The sequence below is a fragment of the Belonocnema kinseyi genome, chromosome 6 (assembly GCF_010883055.1).
Source record: "Belonocnema kinseyi isolate 2016_QV_RU_SX_M_011 chromosome 6, B_treatae_v1, whole genome shotgun sequence".
Classification (NCBI taxonomy): domain Eukaryota; kingdom Metazoa; phylum Arthropoda; class Insecta; order Hymenoptera; family Cynipidae; genus Belonocnema; species Belonocnema kinseyi.
In genome coordinates this window covers 26,419,265-26,430,175 of record NC_046662.1, presented here as the reverse complement: position 1 = coordinate 26,430,175, position 10,911 = coordinate 26,419,265, and the positions used below count along the sequence as shown (strand labels likewise).

Below are 10,911 nucleotides of genomic sequence, written 5' to 3'. Positions count from 1 at the left end.
TTCAAAATTTTCAGGATTTCAGAAGATTTTAAGGGATTTCAAGATTTCAAAAATTTTAAGGGATTTTAAAGATTTCAAAGCAATTCAAGGGATTTCTAAAATATTCACGAGATTTGAAAATACTTCAAGAGGTTTTTTAAAAGGGTTTTATAGTGTTATAAAAATATTAATGAATTTTCTAGGAATTCTAAGAGGATTTTAACAGATTTCACTGTTTGTACAGGATTTTAACGTATTTAAAAGCTTTTAGGGTTTTCAAGAAGATTTCAAGACTTTGAAAATTTTAAGGTATATAAAAGATTGGACCAAATTTCAAGGGTTTCTAAAGTATTTCAACAGATTTTAGGTTTTGGAAAGGATTTTATTGGGCTTTAAAAAGATTGACGAATTATCGAAAAATATTAAAAGGATCTTAACAGATTCAGGTGATTTTGAATTTTTTACGAGATTTGAACAGATTTCAAGGAATTTTAAAGGATTTCAAATAATTTTAGGGTTTTAAAAGGATTTGATAGCTTTTCAAAAAGATTGATGAATTTTCGAAATATTTTAAGGAGATTTTAACAGATTTTTCAATAGTTTTAATAGAATTCAGCTTATTTAAATGTTTTAGGGTATTTTAACATATTCCAAGGGATTTAAGAGCATTTCAACTATTTTAAGAGGTTTATAGATTGTTAAGATTTACAACAATTTTAAGAGATTTTAAGTGATTTCGCAAATTTTCAGGGTTTTAAAGTTAGTTTTTTTGGTTGAAAGTAATTTTTTAACTGAAAATTTAACTTATTCCAATGAAAAATTTCACAGTTGTAGTTGAAAATTCATCTGTTTAGTTAAAAATTAAGTTTTTTAAATTTAAATTTAATTATTTAAGTTTTGATTGAATTATGTTTGGTCACCTATTTTAGGAATTTGTCACTTTTTTCTACTATTTTGGGATTTCTCATCTTTTGTTACCTTTTTTTAGTTGAAAAAGTACAATTTTATTTAAAATTTCAACTTGCACACCAAATACAGTTTTTATTACACTTTCCTAATCGACGAATCTTGAACCAAAAAATCGAATTTTCAACCAAAAAATCGAATTTTCAACCAAAAAATATTAAACTTCAACCAGGAAGATTTGTATTTCAAACATAATCTTAAATTTTTAATTTGAAAAGATGAATATTTTACAAGACAGTTTAATTTTGAAGCAAGAAGAATTATCAACTCAAAAATATGACTTTTCTAACAAATGAGGAGTTTTACACCAAAAAAACAAGTGTTTAATAAATCAGTTGAAATTTTGATAAAAAAGATTCTTTATTAAGAAAATAGTTGCATTTAGATTATTTACAAAAAAAATATATAATTTTTTTTTAAATAAAAATAATTAGCATTCAATAAGAAAGGATCAATTTCTAACCAAAGAAGATAACTTTTAAACAAAACAGTTAACTTTTCAACCAAATAGTAGAGTTTTTAACCAAGAGATGAATTTGTAGACAAAAGGTGATATTTTTTTTAGCAAATAGTTGAATTTTCCACCCAAAAAGACGACTTTTAAAGTAAAAGAGAAATTTCAATCCAAAAAGTATCAATATTCGACAAAAAAATATGACTTTTTAACAAAATAGTTGAATTCAGATTAATTCTGAAAAAGAAATATAATACTTTTGTTTTGTTCTTTTTTTTTTGATAAAAAGAACTAACCATCAATCGAAATAGATTTTTTTAACCAAGAGGATAATTTAAAACAAAAAATGTCACTTTTTAAGAACCTAGTTCAATTTTCATTAAAATAAATAAACTTTCAAACAATTTGTAGAATTTTAAACTAAACACCAAAAATATAATATTAGACTTTTCCATAAAAATTATTAACTTTCAAATATAAAGGGTGAATTTTCAACAACTAAAAAAAAAATTTTTCTACCTAAAGATGAATTTTGAACAAAAAAATATGAATTTTCTACAAAAGTATAAATTTTCGACCAAAAACGATGACTTTTTAACAAAAAACTTTAATTTTCAATAAAATAGTTGAATCTTTCACTAAATAGTAGAATTTATAACCAAAAAGTAGAAGTTTTGTACTGGAAATATCAACTATAAAAAATTTGGATAAACATTAAGCTTTTTTGTTGAAAATTCAACAATTTGCTTAACATTATTTTTCATTCTTGACTGCAAATTTTTCTTGGTAGAAAATTCACTTTTTGGTAGAAATTTCATCTCTTTTTGGTGAAAAATGCAACTTTTCAGTTAAAGATTTATCTATTTTGGTTGAGGATTAAACTATTTTGCTGAAAATTAAAAAATTGGGTATAAAATTCAACGTTTTCGTAGAAAATCCGTTTTTAACGTTGTTGTTTTTTTTTTGTAGTAAATTAATCTTTTTATTTCAAAATTAAACTTCTTATTTCAAAATTCATCATTTCAATTGAAAATTCATCTTCTTGTTTTAAAATTCAACTTTTCCAGTTATAGATTAATCATTTTATTTGGAAATTCATCATTTTTCTTGAAAATTGAACTACTTTGTTTGAAATCCATTTTTTTTCAAGAATTTGTTCAACTAAGAGTTTAACTATTCCATTTTTTGTAAAAATTAATATTTTTTAGGGGAAAATTTAAGTGGTCTTTTCAAAATTAATTTATTTTTCAATATTTTTATTTTTTTTGTATTAAAGGTATTTAGAATGAACCTCATGAATAAAAAAAATGTTTGCTACTATTTCAAAAAAATGAAGCTAAAAAATTGACGACTTTTCCAGGAATTTTAAGATAATCGTAACAAATTTCAAAAGATCTGATTTTGTACATTTTTATTTATATTTTATGAGAGAAAGAATTTTTATTCTTTCCATTGTAAGAAAAACATTTTGCAATTTTTTGCTCTGTGAGATTTTTTATGCTGTCTTAAGTTTAATAATCAAACTGAGGATATTCCTAAAATACCGAAATAATACTTTTCTAATTAAAAAAAATGTATTCATAACGTACGATTTATTCGCTCACTCCTCATTTATTCGACTTGAACAGATAATTTTAGAAAATAATTATAGTTTTTATTTTAGGACAGGTAGTTTCCGTAAAGAAATATAATTTCACTTGGAACAGGAAATTTTTCACATGCAACCAGAATTTTTTAAAAGAATTATAATTCGGATTTAGAATTCGTCACAATTTAGAAGTGGCCTATTCCAAATTAAAAAAAAAGTAATTCTAATAGTTTTCAGGATTTTTGTGACTAATAATAGAAAATTTTATTGCGATATTCGATCTGATTTTATTATTTTTTAAAATGAAATATTCAACTAATTTGCTGGAAATCCGTTTTTGTTGTTTTTAAAAATTAGATTTTTAACAGAAAATTTTAATATTTTATTTTGCTTTGAAAATTGATATTTTTTATTTAAAAATTAAACTATTCGTTTGAAAATGTATGTACTTTGTGGAAAATTCGTATTTTTTTGTAGAAAATTAATCTTTTTGATTAAAAATTCATCTTTTTGGTTGAAAATTTTGTCTTTCTATTAAAAATTCAATTATTTCGTTAAAAAATGTACGTATATTGTTAAAAAACAGATTTTTCTTTGTAGAAAATGATATTTTTCTTTGAAATTGAATCTTCTAGTTTAAAAATTCTTCTTTTCGGTTATAAATTCAAGTATTTCAGTTAAATAATTATTATTTTAGTGGAAAATTCATCTTTTATTTAAAAATAAAATTACTTGGTTGAAAGTTGAACTCATTTGTCAAGAACTAATTTTTTTGGCTGAAGATTGATCGTTTTAATTAAAAATTTATTTCTTCAGTTGGAAAATGAGAAATTTGATTGAAGAATGGTTTTTTCTTTGGGTGGAAGGGATTTTTCTGCCAAAAATGTAACTATTTGGTTGAAAACTTGTATCATTTTGGTTAAAAATTATTATTTTTTTAACCTTAAAATCTAACTATTGTTCCAGTTGAATATTCTATAATTAAAAATTTTTTTTTCCTTCGTTAAACATTAATTTTTCTACCAAAAATTTATTTATTCATTTTTTGGTGTAAAAATGATCTTTTTTAGTTGAAAATTTAATTATTTAAAAAATTTAATTTAAATTTAAATTTAAAAAATTTAATTATTCGAAAATTAAATTTTTTAAATAAAAATTGTACTATTTCTGTTGGAGATTCATTGTTTCAGTTGAAAACTCATCTTTTTGGTATAAAATTAAAAAATTCCAGTTAAAGATTCATCATCATTTTAGTTGAAAATTGATCAGTTAGATCGAAAATTATTTTTTTTTAGTCCTAAATCTTATCGATTTCACGAACAAACATTTTTTCCACAACGTTACGAGTATTTAAAAATTAAAATACTCAAACAAGGGTTATTAAAAAATGTCCAAATTTCGGTTAAAGTGTGATATTTTTTAATATAATATAGGTCTTTTTCTTTTTGATTCTGTAATAATTTCTCGTAATTTTTTTCAATTCATTAGAAAATGAAAAAAAAGTAACCAAGATGAGCAGATTTTTTTTAGTTGCTTCCTCTTGAAAATTATATTTTTTTATTTAAAATTTTTATTATTTTTATCTCACAATGTCATCCATTTTTATCCACTTTTGGTGGAATTTTTTTTTTTTTAATTTTAAATTCAACTACTTCGGTAAAAGTCGAACCGCTTTGTTAAAAATTAATTTATGGTTTGTTTTAAGATTCATCGTTTTTTGTACAAAATTTAACTACTTTGTTTAAAATTATTGTTTGTTATTTTTCATTTGAAATTAATTTTTTACCCGAATATCTAACATGTACATTTTTAGTTGAAAACTTATCTTTTTTAGTTGAAAAAATTGTCGTTATTTTTAGGAAACTAATCTTTTTATCTAAAATTTCCTAATTTTTGGTTGAAACTGAAACTGTTTGGTTGAAAATCTACTTTTTTGTTGAATATTTAATTTTTTTATAGAAAATTCGTCATTTGGCTTGAAAGTTCAACAATTTGGATAAAGTTCTTTTTTCCTTTCTTGACTGAAAAATCTTTATTTGCTGAAAATTTTTGTTTGGTTAAAAAAATTTAACTTCTCGATTGAAAATTGAACTGATTTAAAAAAAAAAAATTTTGTTGAAGATTTTAGTTTTAATTGGGCATTTGGTTGATAATAATACTTTCCGGTTGAAAATTGAACTGTTTTGCAGAAAGTTCGTATTCTTAGTTGAAAATTGGTATTTTTTGCTTAAAAGTTGACCTATTTTACTAGAAATATATTTTCTTGTTTGCAGGTTCAATATTTTCAACTATTTATTTGAAAATTTATGAATTTTCAAAAAAAATCGTCTTTTTGGTAGCAAATTAATGTTCTTGATGCTAAAAAATGGTATTTTTTATTTCAAAATTAAAACAATTTGTTATTAAAAATGGTTTTTTGCTTCAGCACTTAATTTGAAAATGTTCGTAGTTAAGTCTTTTAGTTTTATAACCCGCATCAAATTTTTTAAATAGATACTGTTTTTAGTGCTTAGAGTTAGACAATTTTGAATAATGAACTTTTTCAATTAAAAAAAAATGTGACTGACAATGTATATGGAAACATTTAAGATCTATAGAAACGCAAAAAAAAAAATAATTTCTGAAATTATTTAAATCGTTTCAAAAAATGTAAGAACTTCTAACATTTAAAAATGTGAATTTTTAAATAGTCAATATGTTAAATAGTAAAAAATAAAAACCGAGGAACGTGAACGCACGTTTGTCGCGGGTGCATTTTATTTAAACTTTTTTTTTAAGATAAATTTAATGTAATTTATATTCATGGATTTATAAAACATCCAAATTGAAAAATTCCTGAAATTAAACAATTACAATTTGTTTATGAATATATTATATTGATTACGAATACAATAATGAAATATTTGTACAAATTATTTGTAATGTTTAATTTCGGGAAATTTAAAATTTCGATATTCTATAAGTCGGCAATTTTCTGTCGAGAATTTTATAATTCGGAACATTTATTATTCGAGAACTTTATTATTAGGGAACTTTCAATTTGGTATTTTTATTTTTATTCAATTTTATTATTCGGGAATTTTCTAATTCGGGAAATTTACATTGTGAAAATCGCGAAAAAGATTGCTTAAATATATAAATCCCGACTTAAAAAATTCTTTAAACTATTAAAAAATGCGTTTCTTAATAAATCATATATATCTTAATAAAATACAACAATGACATCCTTCAATCAAAAAAATTTTTTTTCATATATATTTTTAAAAATTTTTTATTTGAATTTTAAATAAAAATAATTTAAAAAAATATTTCTTAATGCAAAAGAACAATACAAGAACAAGATTTTTAACAAAAGAGCAATAATTTTAAAAAAACTACTATGCGTATTTAAAAAAAAAAGTACTTTGAAAAATTTTGTTTTCAATTATTGTCATTTTAAATGTAAACAATAATTTTTAAAAATACTTTGAGCACTAAAAAAAGATTTTCTTTCATGAAAATTATTCATTATTTTTGATAAATAATTCAAATTGATTATAAACAATTTGTTTAATTGTTTAAATTCAGTAATTTCCCAGTTTCAGGAATTTGACAAATTTAATAAATGATTATAAATAAATAAAAATAATGTGATAACTATCGGGAATTTTATTAATCGATAATATTATAAACTTCTGTGGAATTTTCTATTTCGAATAATGGGATCACTGAAAATTTCCAAAAAATGAAATTCCCGAATCGGAAATTTCGCAAATAATAAAAGCAGTTTAAAATATTTCCGAATTGTAAAATTCCTGACAGAAAATTGCCGAATTATAAAATATCCGAGCTATAAAACTCTAAAATTATAAAATTTCCGTATCTAAACAATTAAAAAGATGGGTCTTTGATAAATATGATTTATTTAATAAAAGTAAAAAATGAATAATTTTTCCAAAGACAATTTTTGAAATGTTTCAATTAGTTTTAATTATTATTTGAATATAAAATAACAATAATTGTATAAAAATTGTATAAAAAATTGAATTTAAAAACACGTACGCCTCGGACGAAAAAAGAAATTTCTCCCTAATTTTTCTCCGAACCTAATAGCAATTTCCAAAAAAAGTTTTGCAAGATTCAATTTAGCACTGATTTATCTCGAAGTTTATTTTTATAAATTAACAAATACATATTTGCAAACATTTTTTGTATTTTTTTTAATACTATGCACATTTTCAAATAAAATTTTTCATTCAGGAATATAATTTTTTAAATTATTGTTATTTTAAATCCAAACAATAATTTGTAAAAACTTCAAACATTCAAAAAAATCTTGTATACGAATATTTTTATTTTTCGCATATAAATAATACTGAAAAAAAACATATTTGAATTGCGAATATTCGAGAAATTTTTGGTTAAAATATCACGTTTTTCATTGAGAATTTATCATCTTTGTCAAAAATTCGACTATTTAGTTGGAAGTAGAACTACTTTGTTAAAAATTCATTAATTTGGTTGATGGATCATCATTTTAGTTGACAAACCTTTTTTCTTTTATTCAAAATTTAATTATTTTGTTAAAAATTATGTTTTTTAGACGAAAATTAATTGTATTTACGGAAAATGTAACTTGCACATTTTTGGTACACAATTTTTATTTTTAATTAAATTAATTTTTTATTTTATTTTTTTAATTATTTTTTTAACTGAAAATGTAATTGTTCCATTGTTTGTCAAAAATTTATCCTTTTTGGTAGAAATTTAATTTTCTTGGTTAAAAATTATACTATTTCGTTCAAAATTGACTTTTTTTTATTGAAAATTGAGTTTTTTACTTAAAGTTTAATTATTATTTGTTTTTTGAACCTTTATCTATTTTTGTTAAAAATTTGGTTGAAAATCTGTCTTTTTCGTAGAAAAATAATCTCATTATTTGAAACTTCATTCTTTGGGTTAAAAATTAATTTCGATGGTTGAAAATTTATTTTACTAACTAAAAATTTAATGTATTTTAGTTTTGGTAGAGAATTTATCTTTTGAATTGAAAATTCATTCATTTGGTTAAAAATTAAATTTTGTTTTAGTTGAAGATTTATCATTTTAGTTGACAATTCACTTTAATTATTCAATTTTTTGTGAAATATTTAACTTTTTTGATAGAAATGTAATCTTTTCCGTTAAAAAATTTACTGTTTTGTAGAAAATTTAACTATTCTATTTTTTGTTTTATATAAAAAATTCATTTTTTTGGTTGGAAATTCCACTATTTTGTCAAAAATTAATATTTTTGGTTGAAAATTCATCAGCGTGATTTAAAATTAGTTTATTTAGCTGAAAGTTCGTCTCTTGTTAGTTGAAAATTAAGTTTTTTTAACTGAAGCTACTTTTCTAATTGCAAATTGAACCATTCTTGTTTTGGTTTGTAAATGATCTTTTTTGTTGAAAATTTATATATTTAATTGGAACTGTATCTTTTTTGGTAGAAACTTCATCTTTTGTGTTTAAAATTGGATTATTTTGTTAAGAATTAATTTTTTTGGTTGAAAATAGATTTTTAAATTAAAAATGTAATAATTCAATTTTTGGTTAAAAAAATCATTTTGTTGAAAATTTATCGTTTTTAGATGAAATATCATGTACTTTGTTGAAAAAAATTTTTTTCTTGGCAGAAAGTTTGAAAACTTATCTAAAAAGTATTTAGAATGTATTTAGAAACCATTTTTTTGCATTAATATTATTAATCTTCTGAATGTATGGCTGGTTTTAGACCTAGAAGATTTTAGAAATTGGACATTGTAACAACACTGAATTTAAATTAAGCGGCCTTTCCAATTTCAAGCGATATATTTCCCGCGAAATTTTAAAACTTTAATTATTATTAATAAAGATATGAAATATAATTTTACAAATCCTAATTCAAAATGCTTATTTATAAATGCTCGCTTTCGTTATTTTAATATTATTAAATAAAATATTCAATGCAATTGTAATTTCTTATACTGACAATTTAAATTCCCTCAAAATTGTTTTGTTTATAAATAATTCAAAATTTAATTTGAAAATTAAATACAAAAGTAGTAGGGGATTTACGCGTCCTTGAGTTTCTATTAAAAATTTTTCAATATTAAAAGTTAAAAAAATGGTTAAATTGACTTAAATAATTGATTATATTATTATATCTAACAGATACAAAAAATTAATAAATTACCATGTTCACGATCTGTTAATACCAATTGCAATGAATTTTTCCTCTTCAGTTGCATCAATTTTTAAAGTTTTTAATTTTTTCTATTTTCGACATTTTATTCTGAAATAATTTTATTCACAGATTCTCAATTTTTATGATTATTAGTATTTTTTTATTATATAGTATTATTAATGTCGAAAACATTTATTTGTGAACAATTATCGGAAATTGATTAGTTCAAATACTTGAAATAAAATACTTTGTATTTCAAGCTCTGTCAAGTTATACCAGAAAAAAGGGTTCTCCAAGCCTTTTCAACTGGGATTTTTTTTCAAAGGACCGCGCATTTTTTCTTTGATTAAAACAACCCCCCTGGAAATTGAGCGTTGGGAAGTTAAGGCACATTTTTTTCCTAATTTCCCGGAATTTTGTAGTAATTGAAAAGTACAGTAGAGTCTCGATTATCCGAGGTAATATGGGGAGGAGATACCTCGGATAATACGGTAGAAGTAGAAAATTCGGGAGAGTTATCTAGTTTTGATATATTTTAAATAGAGAAATAAATATTATGCGACATGGCAATGATCTTTGATTGATTATTGAAGCTCAATATTTTATCTTGCAATCGAGGAGCACACAAGGCATGTTGTTATAAGTTGTGACAAGTCGCAATTACAAACTACTGCGCGCATTCAGAATTAGACGTAGCAGCTTCATCTGTTTTATTAATGATTTTCCGAATTATCCGAGCATACGCCTCGGTTAATGCTGAGTGCTTGGATGAGTCACGTTGCCTCGGATAACGCGGAGCCTCGGATAACGCGGAGCCTCGGATAATCGAGGTTCTACTGTAATTATTGAAATTTTCAGATGGAAAGGTATTGATTATAATGAATAATGAATTTTTCTTTGCAGACACTGTCCTAATTTTTTGGTGTCTCAAGGTGGCCTCTTCCAATTTTCCGGACTGCAGGACCGGCAAAGATCAAACCTCACTCAGGAATCTCGAAACTGGTATGCTGGCTGGTCTCAAAATTTATAGTTCAAAAAACCGTTTCCGGTTCTAGTAATTATAGTCTCGCGAAGTCAGTAAAAAAAAAATAATAAATAAAATAAAAAAATAAAATAAAAATAAAAAATGGCGGCAACTGTGAAGAAGCACACGTTTTACTGAATATTACAAAATAGGTGCTCCAAGATTTTCGTTGGGACCAGCCCTGGCAATGACATCCGAGTATAATATTTTAATATTTTAACGGCACAAATCCAATGAAAATTGGAATCTCAGCGAGGCACAAAACTCGGATGATGAAAGGCGCTGTGCGGCGCGGCGGCGAGACACTTGTTCGTGTCGAATTCCTGTTTCAACATTTCAGGGTATCGATTTTTTCGGGCAGTTTTTCTTATCGAATGCTTCCAGCAGGGTGTCTACCCACTCACCTGGAAAACCTGGAATTGTTAGGGAATTTTTATATATATTTTATATATTGATTCTTGTATTTAATTGCAATTAAATTAACTGAAAATGTAATAATTCAATTTTTTTAACTCATTTTTTTTGGATGACAATTTAAGTATCTGAATGAAAATTCATGTATTTTGTTAAAAATTTGTTCTTTGTGGTAGGATTTTTATTCAACAATTCAACATTTGAGCCCCTGGATGCAATAACTCGCTGAGCGCTCGAAAACGCGTAAAAGTATTGTCTGCGCGGTGACATTAAGAGTCAAAATCAAAAGTCCGAATTTGGAA

The 10,911-nt window shown here is 23.5% G+C and overlaps 1 protein-coding gene across 1 annotated transcript in view; it reads left to right on the top strand.

The window, feature by feature from the left end:
- The window catches only part of LOC117174940 (syntaxin-binding protein 5), a 48,483-nt gene extending 37,722 nt beyond the window's left edge, over positions 1-10,761 (top strand). The window contains exon 5 of the mRNA XM_033364401.1: positions 10,075-10,761. The gene's annotated coding sequence lies outside the window, so the exon portion shown is untranslated. The remainder of the gene's footprint in view (positions 1-10,074) is intronic.
- Positions 10,762-10,911: the final 150 nt, after the last annotated feature.